We start from the raw sequence: 14,847 nt of genomic DNA on the forward strand, positions 1-14,847 counted from the left end.
TTCAAATCTCCCTCTCTGCTCTCTGCTTCCATTGCCACATCTTCTCTGACTCTGACCCTCCTGCCTCCCTTTTATAAGGACCCTTGTGACGACACTGGGCCCACCAGGGCCACCCAGGATAATCTCCCCACGATCTTAGGATCCCTAATCTAATGACATCTGCAAAATCTCTTTTGTCACATAAGGCAACATCTTCACAGGTCCTGGGAATAAGGGGGTGAACATCTTTGGGGAGGTCATGCTCCAGCCCACCCTAGAAGCACTGAGCTTTGAAGGGCCGGTTCCTGTATTCAGTATGTATGTACTCTGACGTGCATCTCAAGTTTTGCTTTGGAACAAGTGATCAGACGCTCCCCTCTTAGAAGATTCCCAGGCTCCTGGTGAGGTCCAAAGGCAGAGGCTGCACGTTCAGTGGCATTTGGAAGCATCTTGTCTGAGACCTGTGGCTAGAGGCACACGGCCTTCTGGAATCTGTGCCTTTCCATCGTTCCCAATAACAGATGCTCTGGCCAGATTGCTGTTTCTACCCTGCAATTACAGGCAGAATCCCATGAGTAATAAACACAAATTGTTTTATTGCAATGGAATTCGTTTAAAAGAAATACTTTACTGCATCGTCCAATAGAATTATCTGTGATGATGGAATTGTTTTACATCTGCACTAAAATACCGTAGTGACAAGCCACATGTAGCTCTTGAGCATCTGACATGTGGCTAGTGTGACTGAGGGACTGAATTTGAACTTTTAAGTTAAATTCATTTTCATGTAAATAGCAACCGTGGCTAGTGGCTACCATAGTAGAGCAGTGCAATTCTAGAAAAATCCCATTTCCAACCCAAGGCACCTGGACAAGGAGCAGCTTTTCTCAGAGGCCAGGGCCTGGGTGAGAAAAGCTGTTCACTGTCCAGGTGCAATAAGATAACTGACTTCTGTCTGTGCGTGGTGGAGATGCTGTCCAATGATGGCTGTCGTGCATCAGTTTCCAGCTCCCCACTGAGTAGTTCGAAGCAAGCCATGGCCGGAGAATTTACACCATAAGAATCAGCACAAGCTGCAAATCAAGGCTCCCTCCCCATGCCCTGCCGCTGGAGAGCTGGGTTATTTAACGTTGACTGACATGCCACTGTGCATATGCCTACTGGAGGAGACAGGCCTACTGCATTGCCTTGGCAACATCTGAGTCTCCTGGCACTCACAGAGAAAAAGGAGACAGTGGCAGCTCCACAGTTCTTATCGTCAGAGAGGAAAAGCACCATATGGTTTTTTAAGGGATGGCAACACTTCTCTTAGCCCTTAGAGCTAACGGGCTCTTTTCTCAGGCTTCCTAGCACAGACAATGTCCTTGACAACAATTCCACTCCACTGCAAAAGCAGAGGGATTTCAAAGCTGTCGTTTGTCACGTCAGTCAAGGCCGTCACTTTGGATAGATGTCAGGGCAATGGGGTCTGAGTTTGCAGCTTTCGGATGTCTGCTGAGATCTGTGAACACAGCCCAGAATGCCTAGCAAAGGCTGGATTGCATATTCTTATATTCCATGTCACTTACTTATTCCCCAAATCTTTTGGGATGCTGGCCATGCGCATAGCCCCCAGCTAGGTATGGAAGCAACTCATTCATTCATTCATTGGAGACAGTGTATTCAGGTGTAAAGGAGTTCCGGATACAAAGATAGATGAAATAGGGTCTTCACCTCCAGGTTTTATAAGATCCCCCATTTATAGAATAATTTACCAGATACTCAGGGCTGGAATTTGGAGGAGGTGAGGGAGGCACTTACCTTGGGTGCAAAATGTAAGACGGCACCACAAAAATCAGTAATCAAGATAATATACTGGCCAGGCGTGGTGGCTCACGCCTGTAATCCCACCACCTTGGGAGGCCTAGGCGGGTGGATCACCTGAGGTCAGGAGTTTGAGACCAGCCTGGCCAACATGGCAAAACCCCGTCTGTACTAAAAATACAAAAATTAGTCGGGTGTGGTGGTAGGCGCCTGTAATCCCAGCTACTCAGGAGGCTGAGGCAGGAGAATTGTTTGAACCTGGGAGATGGAGGTTGCAGTGAGGCAAGATCATGCCATTGCACTCCAGCCTGGGCGACAAGAGCAAAACCCCATCTCAAAAAAAGAAAAAAAATTACATATATACATATATATATACACATATATATACATATATATGTGTATATATATATATACACATATATACGTATATATGTGTATATATATATATACACATATATACGTATATATGTACATATATATATAATTTATAAAATCAAAATTACTGCAGAAAATTACAATGTACAAGATATGAACATTTTAAATAAAGACAGGCTGTTGTGGTTTGTTTCACTCCCCTTTAGTGTTGGGCAAGGGAGCATAGTCAATTCCAATCAGCGAGGGGTTACTTGGCCAGGAGGTATCTGAAGGGGAGGTTTATGTGGGTGCAAATAAATTGGGCCACGGGGAGCATTAGACATAGTTTCTGTGCATGTGTGTTTTGGTTGTAGGGTCTTTATTGACTTTTTTCACTTGGTTCAAAATACAAGAGGATATCTTGATCACTGTATTTAGGGGCGCACATCTTTTCTTGTGTCTCAAGTTCTAATAATAAGGCGCTGCTTGCGCTCTTTCCAGATCTCTCACTTAAGTCTCACTCAGCTACAAGTGGTGGATACTATTACTCTTCCTCCTTCTCCTTGTTTTACAGAAGGGAAAAGTGGGGCTTGCAGAAGCTTGGCAAAATAGCACAGGCAGTAATATTGCAATATAGCCATGTAATACTTCAAGATGGTGTATGATTAAAGCTGTTGGCTGAGAACATTTGGGAAAATTTTTGTTCTGGTGTAACAAACCCTGTATCCCAGAGACAGTGCTACGTGCTGGGCTTTCAAAGAACAGGTAAGTGCAGCTCCCCTCTGTTCCTCCAGGAGCTCAGGGGTTAATGCGAGTAAATGATTTGGGTCTAAGCTGGTGAGTGCTGTCCAGAGGGTCCCAGGGAGCTGTGGCTCCAAGAAGGGTGGAGGGGATGGTCAGAGGCGCCTGGGGAAGAAGCTGGGGTCCCCGCCAGAGAAGACCTAGCCTGACCCCAGGGTGCTCCAGCCTCCATCAGAACAGGAGGCTGATGTCAGGGCTGTCTCTGAGCCTGTCTGCAAAATGGGTGCACAGCACTAGATCTGCCCTACTCCTGTTAACCAGCTGCTGCGAGAATCAGATGACATGCTGCAGAGGAAGGCACTCTCTACAGGGCGCATGTGCTGAGGCGGGCGGATCAGTTCAGATCAGGAGTTCGAGATCATCCTGGGCAACATAGTGAAACCACATCTCTACTAAAAATACAAAAATTAGCCGGGCGTGGTGGTGGGCACCTGTAATCCCAGCTACTCAGGAGACTGAGGCACAAGAAACGCTTGAACCCAGGAGGGAGAGGTTGTAGTGAGCTGAGATTGCGCCACTGTAGCCTGGGCGACAGAGCAAGACTGTCTCAAAAAAAAAAAATATATATATATGTATAATATATATATTATATATACAAACACACACATATATCTATATGGGGGCTTAGACACAAAGAGGCAACAGGGTCCTCACCTCCAGGTTTTGTAAAACCCACCATTTATAGAATAATTGAATAGTGAGTTTTAACAATTTAGTGGTGGGAAAATGTCTGTTTTAAAAATATAGTGCATCCAAATCTATGAAAACTTCCCATCCACCTCTGTGCTCAGCCACACAGTTTTCCTCCCTAGAGACAACACCCTCAGCAGTTCCCGATGTCTCTTTTCAGAGGTGGTTTGTGGGGCACACACAGGTGGGCAATGACACGTCCCACATGCCCGGAGTACTACCTTTAAGGGATTTATAATGAAGAGAGCTTCCAGCACACATACAATGGGGAACTCTTGAAAATGGCTGGGAAATGGAACATCTTGGGCATCAAATTATACTCCATCAGTAATTCAAAACCAGGGTTTCTCAGCTTCAGCACTATTGTGTTGATATTTTGGGCCGAAATGTTCATCGTCCCGGGAGGTAGGAGGGGGGAGGGAGCTGTCTTGTGCACTGTAGGATGTTCAGCAGCAGCCCTGGCCTCTACCCACTCAATGCCAGGAGCACACGGCTCCTCCCACTTCAGTTGTGGCTGCCAAAAATGTCCCCTGGGGGAAAGGGAGCAACATCACCCCATTAAGAACCACTGTTCTAAACCTTGTATTACATCTGTAGAAAACTGGCAGATAAGAGAAAAAATGTAGAAGATTCAAAGGGATAGGAAAGAGAAATCTGTGAAGACAACGGAAAGAGCCTGTAGTCCCAGTTACTTGGGAGGCTGTGGCAGGAGGATTGCTTGAGCCCAAGAATTTGAGGCTGCAGTGAGCCGTGATTGTGCCACTGCACTCCAGCCTGGGAGACAGAGCGAGACCCTGTCTCGAATGAACAAAATCTCAAAGGTTATTATTCCGTAACTATTGAAAGAATCTTTTCATGAAGGATGGTAATAACCAGGTTTCTATCTCCACACAGGGCAAAATAAAAAGAAGTAGGTTTAAATGAAAGAGAAATTAAAACTGGACATACAGATGATTAAATATTAACAATGGCCCCTGAATGGCACTTTCTTTCCTAAAGGTCTTCATGAGCAGAATAATCTAGGATGGCTAGGAATTGTTCCCTCGGGGCTTTGTGGTTAAGAGTTCAGGATCTTCAAGTAATGAAATCTGCATTAAAAAATTAGCCAAAACTGTTTATTCCATAATCATGTCTATATGGTGCTTTTAAGAAAACATTTTTTTTTCTTGCTATAAAAGCAATACATATTCACTGTGGAAGAATTAGACAATATCTCTAAGCTTAAAAGAAGAAAAATTTAAAACACCCTTAATCCCACTAACCAGTGAGATACCATGTTTGATACTTTGGTGAATTCATTTCCTAATAGTTTTCTGTGTTCGTAAAGGTATATGTGTAGATATAAATATATTACACCTACATAGAAGCAACGGATCACTCAGCACATAACGCTTTGAAGCTTCCATTTTTTTTCCATTTAATCCACCGCAGATGTCTTTTTACATCCGTGTGTACCACCATATTAGTTTTAATTCTTCCACTGCACAGATGTCTTATAATTTAAAACATCCCCTGTTTTTGGAGATTTAACTTGTTTCCAGTGCTTTGAGATCATAAATAATATTGCAGCAAACTTTCCCTAGTCAGGGGTTTGCACACCGTTCTTCCCCCCACCCCCACTCCCCACACCCCAGGACAAATTCTTGGACATCAAGTTGCTGGAGCACATTATACCAACAGCTGTAGGGCCTGGAGTAATTGGTGAAACTGTGTATTTGTAAGGCATTTGGTAGGAAAAATGCTAAACAGACCACCAGAAAGATTGCTCAACTTACATTCCCATGGGTGGTATTGGTTTTTGCTTTTTTTGGTTTTGTTTTTTAATCTTGGCTAAAATGACAATTTGAAAGGCGAGGGTGGAAGGTGTTCAGAGAGCTCTCTCATTCTGTTGAGAATTGCTTGGCCCAGTTATGGGCCTTGTCTGAATTGCCGGTTTGCTGCAATGTTTTTTACAATTGAGCAATCACCTAGAAAAAAGAGAAGGTGAAACTAACCTACTGCAAAGAAACTGCTCGAGGATGAAGAAGGTTGCCTGTATTTCGTCATTTCAGCCAAGCCGGAACACGGAGCAAGGCTGTCTGGACCGTGCTACCATCCTCTTCAGGCTGCAGGGCATTTTATATACCCACCACCTCCCGTTGATGCTGGAAAATCCGGTCACAGAATTCCGTGCAGCCCAGCCCCTGAGGGTGGGGCGTCCTGTCTCCGGGACGCCGGGTTTTCTCTGGACATGAATGCTCCGGGGATAAGAGGCGAATGACACTGGCACGGCGGGGCTCCGGAGCCAAGAGGTGACCAAGCTGGCTGGGCAGGGCTGAGTGGCTGGGCCGAGCACGTGATGCTCCCAGCCGGCCTCCGGGGCCCTCTGGGCTGAAATCGACATTTGCCTCTGGCAGGAAAATGAGCTTGTCAGTTTCTGCCTCCATTAGACCCTCAACCCAAAGGAGCAGGAGATTTCGGTAGCGTTTTAACTTTATATCTCAGAATCTGAAAGCGGAAGGTAAGCTGCTTATCATTCAGAAAAACAAATTTGAGAGGAGTGACCTAGTAAACTACACTGCGACTTTGTTGATTTTTAAAATCTGGTGTTGAAAATAATTGATCGCTGTGAGAGTCAAGGGCTGTATTTATCCCCAAATTAGAGATTAACCTTCCGAACAGAAATTTGGTTAATTTGGAGGGAATCATGGTATAAGGGCCAGGGTTAAATATAGAAGGACACGAAGGCTGATGGAATAAACTGCAAGTAAATTTAACTCTAACCTGCTTGTAAAACAATCTATTTCATGTCTCTTTCAGGGCTGTGAGCAAAGGGAATGTTAAAATTGTGATTTTTAACTCAAGTGAAAGTAAATGAATCTATTTGCAATTGGAATACAAATAAAAGCAGTCTTTGCTTTTGTCCTTTTACATTTCAAAAACGCTTGTGTATTTTGGCAAAAGAAAAGTTTATATGTGCACTGCTTAAGTTTGAAATACGCTATTTCAAATTTACAAAATTATCACAGTTGTAATTTTCTAAAGTCTTTCTAGGCAAGGCTGTATCAGTTGTGAATGAGAAATGTTGACATTGTACATATTTTCTGTGATAGTAAAATGACTCACTTCTTCAGAATGTGATAAAAATTAGAAAATGTGAAATAATGAGTTATTGTGAATTAACTCATGTCTCAGAGATTAAATGCCTTGCCAGAAGCTGTAAGAAAACAGAGACACAAATACAACCATGCTCACGTAACAGTGCTTTATTTTAAATCATCACATACTTAAGTAAGTAGTAGAAATACGTGGTGTCACCATTTTTTCCTTTGGCAAATACAAATTAATATTGGAATGCAGCTATTCAGAGTAATTAAAGCATTATTCATCCGTGCAATTAGTATAATGTTCCACAATGAATTGCTTTGAACTAAAGTGTTTGGTATAATAGTCGATATACGGCTTGAAACATAGAAACTCTAGGCAAAGTATGTCCATGCTATATTTTGTGTCATTTTGATTTGCACAAAATGTTTATTTCTCCACTGCATTTGATAAACACTAGTTTTAAAATAAAACATGAAATTGTATTTCCTTTCACTGTAATCCCCTTATTGCTAATTCTTTTGAAATCCTATTACACGCTTGGAGCCTGTAATAATTTGGATTTCTCCTCCTGTGTGTTGTTTTTCATAATTCTTCGCGAAAGGCCAGGCAAGCTGCACACATCACGCGAAACGCCTGAGGGGCGGCCAGCGCGAGGGTTTCTGGCCATCGCCCCTCACCTCCCGGGACTTCCAGGGTCTTCCCCCCACCCCGCGCACACCTCCCTGCCTCGCCCGGAAGGCGTCACGTGGCAGCGTGGGGCCCGCCTCCTGGTGATGTCACGGCGCTCGCAGCCGTCGCGCTGAAGAAAGGATGCTCGAGGATGCTGTCCAGGTGGGCGGCCGCGGGCGCGATGCGGCACTGCAGGTAAGGGGCGCGTGGCGCCTGGATGCCCTCCCCGGCGCCCCCGGCAGCGCGGACGCTGCAGGTGGAGCCCGGCCCGCGGGCCTGCAGCCCGGCTGCGCCCCCAGAGACCCAAAGTGGGGCCTCTGGCTGCTGCGGCGCCTGCTGCCCACAGCTGCCTGCTGCAGCTGCATGCACCCGGCCGGGGATGGCCCGTGGCAGGCCCACGCGTGACTTGGGTCTTGGCGTGCCCGCCCCGAGAAAGTGGGCAGGGGCCAGACAGAAAGACGGGGGAGGGAAAAAAACCGCTCCGGCGGGGGAACAAAATCTGAAGTGACCACACTGCATGCATTCTAAGTAGACAGAGGGGCTTTTAAGAGGTAACTATCAAGTGTTTTCCTAGTGTCATTCTGCTTCTTAAATAATGACATGTTTACTAATTACAGGCCTTTGTCCTCAGTAATTAGCCTCATTTCTTTCAAAGCAAAAGCGGGCTGGGGAGTGGAAACTTCTTGGTTAGCAATTTAAGAGCCAGATGTGCAATCTAAATTGCTTTGCATTATTTTGCAAGGTTCCAGCATTTACAGGGCATACGTGAGAAATGTATTTTTTTTTCCTTCCAGGTGTTTTAAGTAGATTAAAAAAGAACGGTATCCAATACAATAAAAATAAATTGCAGCTTCCAAAGATAACATGTGAGTGTAAGAGACAGCTACATCTCTAAGAACCAAATGATCTTTAGCAGAGAGTGGGGGTGGAGATAACACCAAAACCTAAGAATTCCCAGAGTTCTTTTTAATTCTCTCGCTGATAATTCGCTTGCTGAATGGAGGGGCTTGATGACTCAGCGCCAGATGGAGGGGGGTCAGGTGACTTCAGTTCTAGCATGACAGTGGGTGGGGGATTTTAATGGACTCTTTCTAGAGCGTTTACATGCCTTTCTCGGGGTCACGAAGAAACTATAGCCAGGACGTGTGTGGGCACCCTTAGGGGAAGAATGTGGCATTTTTTTCCCCTCTAAAACCTGACCCTTCTGGAAGCTTTGTTGTCACTAAACTGTATTGGAACTCACATCATGAATAATTTGACCAACCAGCAACGTTGGGGGGCCTGCAAAGCAATGCTATTTCCATCAATAATTGAAGGAGGCATTTCTTTCAGAATTTGGGACACCCAGATGTGTTGCTGCAGTAATTTAGTAACTTGTTTATTGCAATTTTCTTCCTTTGGTTCAGTTTGGTTACACAAATTAAGATCCCGGGTCCCCACCCTCCCTTCTCCCCCAGCCCAACCCTAGATAGAGCAAAGCAGATGATAGAGGTGGATCTAATAGAGACCTAGATTCCACTTTTGGCTTTGTGACTGTGCAGCCTTGGACATGTCGTTTTGTGTCTTTGGGCCTCGGCTATCTCGTCTTCAAAGTAACAAAGGGATTTAGGTCAGGGTGTCTCAACCTTGGCACTACTGGCATTTGGGGCCAGATAACCCCTTGTGGTGAGGCTGTCCTGTGCATTGTAGGATGTTTAGCAGAATCTCTGACCTCCACCTACTAGATGCTAGTAGCACTTCCCCCTCCCAGCCCCCAGTTGTGACAATCAAAAATGTTGCCAGACATTGCCAAATGTCCCCTGTTGAGAACCACTGATTGAGATGATCTCGAAATATTCTTCTTCGGGTTCCAAGAATTCATTTTCTTACGATTGGTTTGATGCCAAGCCCTTGATCAGAAATCTGATTCCCTTTCTTAATGTCATATATATTGGAAAACACAATGTGAAGGCGTTTTTATGCTGTGAATTTCCAGAAATAGCTTCTGTGAAAAGGGGAGGAGCTGTTTGTATGCCATTTGTAGCTGAGAGGCTAGCTTGGCAGAAAGGAGAGTGTTAGGGAAAGAGGAAAAAAGCAGAGCACTAGATGAACGTGTGTTGAAACCTGCCGGGGCTTCATGCTCAGCAGACCTGGAGCACGTCCCTGGACATACTCACTCTAACCCTGGGTTAGACCTAACAGCTGAGAGTCCATTTCCTTGTCTGCAAAAATGAGAATAACAGTGTCCACTTGGAGGTGTTGTGAGGATGAAACGACACGACATCTGGTGCTGGTGCGGGACGTCGTGAGGACGAGAGGGTGGTAATGTCTATGCAGCTAGGAGGAGGCAAATACAAACTGCCCGCACCCCAGTGACGCGGACACTCGCTTAGGGCAGACATGGTCTCATGCTTTAAGCTTCAGTCCAGGACGTGCATCTAAAGATCTGGCTTTGACACCTAGGAGGGTGGCCATGGCTGCATCACTTCACCCCGCAGAGCTGCTGCCGGATCTGTAGAGTGGGGCCAACTGTGCTTGCTGACTCTGCTTCCTTGGCTGTTGGGGAGGGACGGATGGAAGTGAGAGGGTCTGCAGGCTGGGAAACTCCCGAGAGACAGGAAGCAGGGGTGGCAGCAGCGTAGCAAGGGGGGGACATGTTTACTATGTGTGTGTATGTGGTGATGGGGGGGGGTGCTTAGAATGGCCAGAAAACATTTCCTTGTGCCCCAGGCTTTGGACTTTGATGTGTCCCTCCCCTGCGTTCCCTTTCCCTTGCCATCAGGTTGCTCTCTCTCTCTCTCTTTCTGTCTCATCTTTCCTGGCACCGTGAAAATGGTCTCCTGGGGGAGATAGGAAAGCCCTGGTGGGGGAGGTTGGCCTTCGGTGAGGAGACCCACTGTACAGAGGGGTGGGATGAGAGCAGCTGGCTCCATCCACTGCCCACGCCACCGTCCTCACAGGCTTCAGTCCATGGCCATCCCAGGGCAGGCCTGTCACGCTCCTGTGTGCCTCCGGTGGGCTTGGTGCTCTGTATGAGCCATCTGGCCTTGTCTCTTCAACAAGGTAATATCGTGAAAGAAATTTTTAAAAAGGGAGGTGGGGTATTCTCCATCAAACGAGACTTAAGAGACGGAGTAGCCAAATATCACTTGTGGCCCTCGATTGGATTCGGCCCAAACAAACGTGTAACAGGCATTTTGGGGATGCTTGGAGATGCTTTGATGTGACTGGCTATTAGGTGACACTGGGAGACTGCTGCTGCTTTGATTAGATGTCACAGTCTGTGATGTGGTCGGCAGCCCCTCGGACAGATGCAGTGATCCCCACCCCTGGCAGCTGCAACTTGGCATCACCCTCTCCCCTGGGGTTTGGTTTGGACCAAGTAATGAACTTCCAGTGAATACGTCTAGCAGGGGGTGGGGGAGTGGCACTTCCACCATGAGAGTGTAAAGGGGCTTTTGCCTGGGGTGTGTTTTCTCTCTTGGATTGCTTACACTGAAGCTGCCATGTCGTGATCAGCCCTACAAAAGGGTCCATCTGCCGTGGTGAGAACCCGAGGTCCGTTCCAACAGCCTGAGAAGAACTGAGACCCGCTGATGGTGTGAGGGTGTGAGTGGGCTTGGAGGCAGACCCTTCAGGCCCAGTTGAGTCTTTTTTTTTTTTTTGAGACAGAGTCTCGGTCTGTCGTCCAGGCTGCAGTGCAGTGGTGGTGATCTTGGCTCACTGCAACCTCCGCCTCCTGGGTTCAAGTGATTGTCATGCCTCAGTCTCTCCAGTAGCTAGGAATACAGGGACACGCCACCACGGCTGGCTAATTTTTGTATTTTTAGTAGAGATGGGATTTTGCCATGTTGGACAGGCTGCTCTCGAACTCCTGACCTCAGGTGATCCGCCCACCTTGGCCTCCCAAAGTGCTGGGATTACAGGCATGAGCCACTGTGCCCAGCCCCAGTTGAGTCTTGAGATGCTTGCAGCCCTGTGAGACACCTTGAGCTGAGGCACCAGCTAAGCCACTCCAGGGTTCCTGACACAGAAACAGTGACATGAGACATGTTTGTGTCCTGCTGCTATGCTTTGGGATAATTTGTTAGGCAGCAATAGATAGCTAATACATGTGTTTATGTAGAAAAGTCTTATTGTTTCGAGATGCATACTAAAGTGTTTAGAGATAAAATGTCATGGTAGCAATCATTTACTTTTTTTCTTTTTTTGATGTTTTTTTGAGATCTCTTTAATGTATGTCTTAATAGGAGACAGATGAATTCTCATACTTGGTTCTACATTCAATCTGTTTCAATATCGCATGTCATTTAGCCTCTGGAAAATTCCATTGTATGCTCATGAGAGAATGAACTTAGAAAAAGGCAAATAACAATGTCAGAATATTGTGAAATGTTTTTGACATCATGGACTCCCTTCAAGGGTTTTGGGGAGCCCAAGGAGTCCCCAGATGACCCTTTGAAAATCAGGCTTCAAGATCAATAATTTACTTTTAAATGGTTCAGTTAAATGAAGAGAGAGAAAGAGACAAAGCAGACAGAGCCAAATGTGAACAACTGTTCAGTCTGATTGGTGTTATTCACTGGATTCTTCTGGATGATGTTCTGTGTAATTGAAAATGTTCATAATAAAAAATTAAGAAAAAAGAAAAGAAATGTAAACCCTTAGACACATTGGGGATTCTGATTGAATAGGTCTGGGGGTGAAGCCGAGGGCTTAACCTGTGCTCCAGGTGCCCCCATCACATAGGCCAGAGCCCCCAGCCACTTTGCCCCAGAGGTCCTCGCCTTACCTGCCTCCTCTACCACCTGTCAGCCTTGCAGTAGCAGACCAAAGGGGCTTAGTGTGGTGACGCATGTCTTCTACCAACCTGGGGGAAGAGGTGTGTGGGGACAGTCCCCCCTCCTATCCCTTTCCCCATACACACTTTCCCTTGGTAACAAGACCTTTGTTTAACCACATTTTCAGTGGGTGGCTTTTTTATGTGCAGGAATGTTTTTGTGTGTGTGTGTGATAAGTATTTTTTTAAATGGCTTTCATTTCTTTTCTTTTTTTTTTTTTTTGAGATGGAATCTCTCTTTGTTGCCCAGGCTGGAGTGCAGTGGCTCGATCTTGGCTCACTGCAACCTTCACCTCCCAGGTTCAAGCGATTCTCCTGCCTCAGCCTCCTTGTAGCTGGGATTACAGGCACGCACCACCATGCCTGGCTAATTTTTGTATTTTTAGCAGAGACGAGTTTCACCATGTTATCCAGGCTGGTCTCGAACTCCTGACCTCAGATGATGTGCCTGCCTCAGCCTCCCAAAGTGCTGGGATTATAGGCTTGAGCCACTGCTCCCAGCCCCTTAATTACTTCTTCATTCAGCAAATATTCCTTGGGTCTGTGCGTCTAGGCCAGGGTTTCTCAACCTTGACGCTATGGACGTTAGGGTCCAGATGATTCATTTTTATGGGGGGCTGTTCTGGGCAATGTAGGGTATTGAGCCGCATCCCTGGCCACCATCCACTAGATGCCAGTGGCACCCCCTCTCCCAGCTGTAATAACCAAAAATGTCTCTAGACATGGCCAAATGTCCCCTGGGGGACAATATTGCCCCCAGTTGAGTCCTACAAGTCTAGGCAGTGGGACATATGGTAGGACCAAATGGACAAGGTTCCCGCCCTCACGGGACTGATTTGAGCTGAGGGAAGAGGAAATAGCTGTTGGATAGGCTGTGTGTTGAGTGAAAGGATGGACAGCAAAGGGTGCACAGCACTGGACTCCAAACGCTGGTTAGGGAGGGCAAGAAGGCCTCTCTGAGGGGTCGCACTTGAGCAGAGATCCGAATGGAGAGAGAGCCACTTGAGCACAGTGGGCTGAGTGCTCAGGGCTGAGGGAACAGCCAGTGCAAAGGCCCTGAGGCAGGACAGGACAGGAGGTGTTTGCGGAAAGCAGGGAGATCAGCATGTGCAAAGAAGAGTGACCCAGAGAGCAGGGGTGGGGAAAGGTGCTCAGAGGGGCACAGGGGGCAGGCCATCCTGGAACTGGCAGTCGTGATGTCAACCCTGGATTGTCCTCAGTGTGATGGAAAGCCACTGGATGCTCCTGTGTTGGGGAGTGACATGTTGAGACTGGGTTAAAAGGACTGGCTGCTGTCAGGAGCAGAGTCAGAGGTGGGTGAGAGAGAAAGCAGGGTGGCCAGCGAGGAGGCTAGGAGGCGAGGATGGAGGCCAGAAGGGGAGTGGCCAGGGTGACCAGGTGAGTTGGACTGAGGAGCTAACCTCTTTAGCAGCAATGTTGTCCTAGGTGCCAGAGTCGGCCCTTGGTGATCAAAGAAGCCTGGCGTGGGAGGGTAGCGTGAACTACAGGGCAGGACGTGGAGGCTGCACACGTGTCCTCATGCACCCGGCTCAGTCACAGCATCACCTTTGACGGGCGGTGGCTCCCAGGGACAGCAGAGGAAATGGCCATGCACATTCCCACAGGACACCTGAAAAGCTCTCTTTCGTGGCTGAAGTCTCCCAAGCTGTCAGGCCGCCGGTGGCTCTGGTGATTCTGGCTACACAGCTTGCTTGCTGTCCTCGGGCCCAGCCCATTTGTTCCTGCCACTGAGTCTCTGAATTGGCTGTTCTCTGTGGCTGGAGGGTCAACCCCCACAGTTGTTCCCTTGTTGCCTTCTCCAAGTGGCCCTGGTCGCCCTGCACCGCCTGTTGCGTGCGCTCCTGTGGGATGCAGTGACCTGCAATCGGGGGTTCATGGAAGCCCCTGCCTGCTGGCTTGCCATCTTCACACTGTTCTTGACGTGGTCCTGCCCTGCCCCAGGGCCTTTGCACTGGCTATTCCCTTAGCCCTGAGCACTCAGCCCCCTCGTATTCAACAGAGAGCCTGCTGTTGGCTGGGTTGAAAGTAGATGTGAGGCCAGAGCCTTCCTCACAGAGGGGACTTGAACCCTTCTTAAAGCTGCAGAAGAGGTGAGTCCTGGAAGGCTGGGGTCAGGCCCTTGACCTGCCCTGGGGACGACACATGGGAACAGCAGGGTCATGAAGGAGAGGCTGTGGGTGGGCGCTCCCCCTGAGGGTGGTGTTCCCCTCTTTCCATCTGCAGCAGTTGGGGCGCCCAGGATGCATTTGGGGTTTGCTGATGTGAGAGCTACCCCAACGCCGTGTTTCCTTATGGGGGAGGCTGCTCCTGGTCCTGGGTGCTGGGCCCGTGGCTCCTTTCTGTGGCTGCCACCCCCCTGGGCCTTGCCCGCAGTTTCACGATGCTTCCCGATGGCCTGACTGTGTCTTCCTACCTCTTGGCTCTTCGCTTCCCTTCTGGGTTGATTTGGCTAAATATGAAAGTTATTTTTTCGCCCTCCACTCTAACCCTTGGAGGTGCTGGTTGGGTGAAAAGGCCTTTGTGGTTAGCAGATAGGAGGCTCAACCGCCACGATGACAGCCGGGAGATTGTTCTCTTAGCTTAGTCACGCCTTGTACCAGCTCGCCTTTTACCCCAAACATGGA

At 47.7% G+C, this 14,847-nt stretch overlaps 1 protein-coding gene across 1 annotated transcript in view; it reads left to right on the forward strand.

The window, feature by feature from the left end:
* Window positions 1–5,636: 5,636 nt before the first annotated feature.
* CLCN4 (chloride voltage-gated channel 4) overlaps window positions 5,637–14,847 on the forward strand; it is an 81,327-nt gene continuing 72,116 nt past the window's right edge. Inside the window, exons 1-2 of the mRNA XM_055266993.2 lie at window positions 5,637–6,127; window positions 7,316–7,578. The gene's annotated coding sequence lies outside the window, so the exon portion shown is untranslated. The remainder of the gene's footprint in view (window positions 6,128–7,315; window positions 7,579–14,847) is intronic.

Source organism: Symphalangus syndactylus, chromosome X, assembly GCF_028878055.3.
Source record: "Symphalangus syndactylus isolate Jambi chromosome X, NHGRI_mSymSyn1-v2.1_pri, whole genome shotgun sequence".
Taxonomy (NCBI): domain Eukaryota; kingdom Metazoa; phylum Chordata; class Mammalia; order Primates; family Hylobatidae; genus Symphalangus; species Symphalangus syndactylus.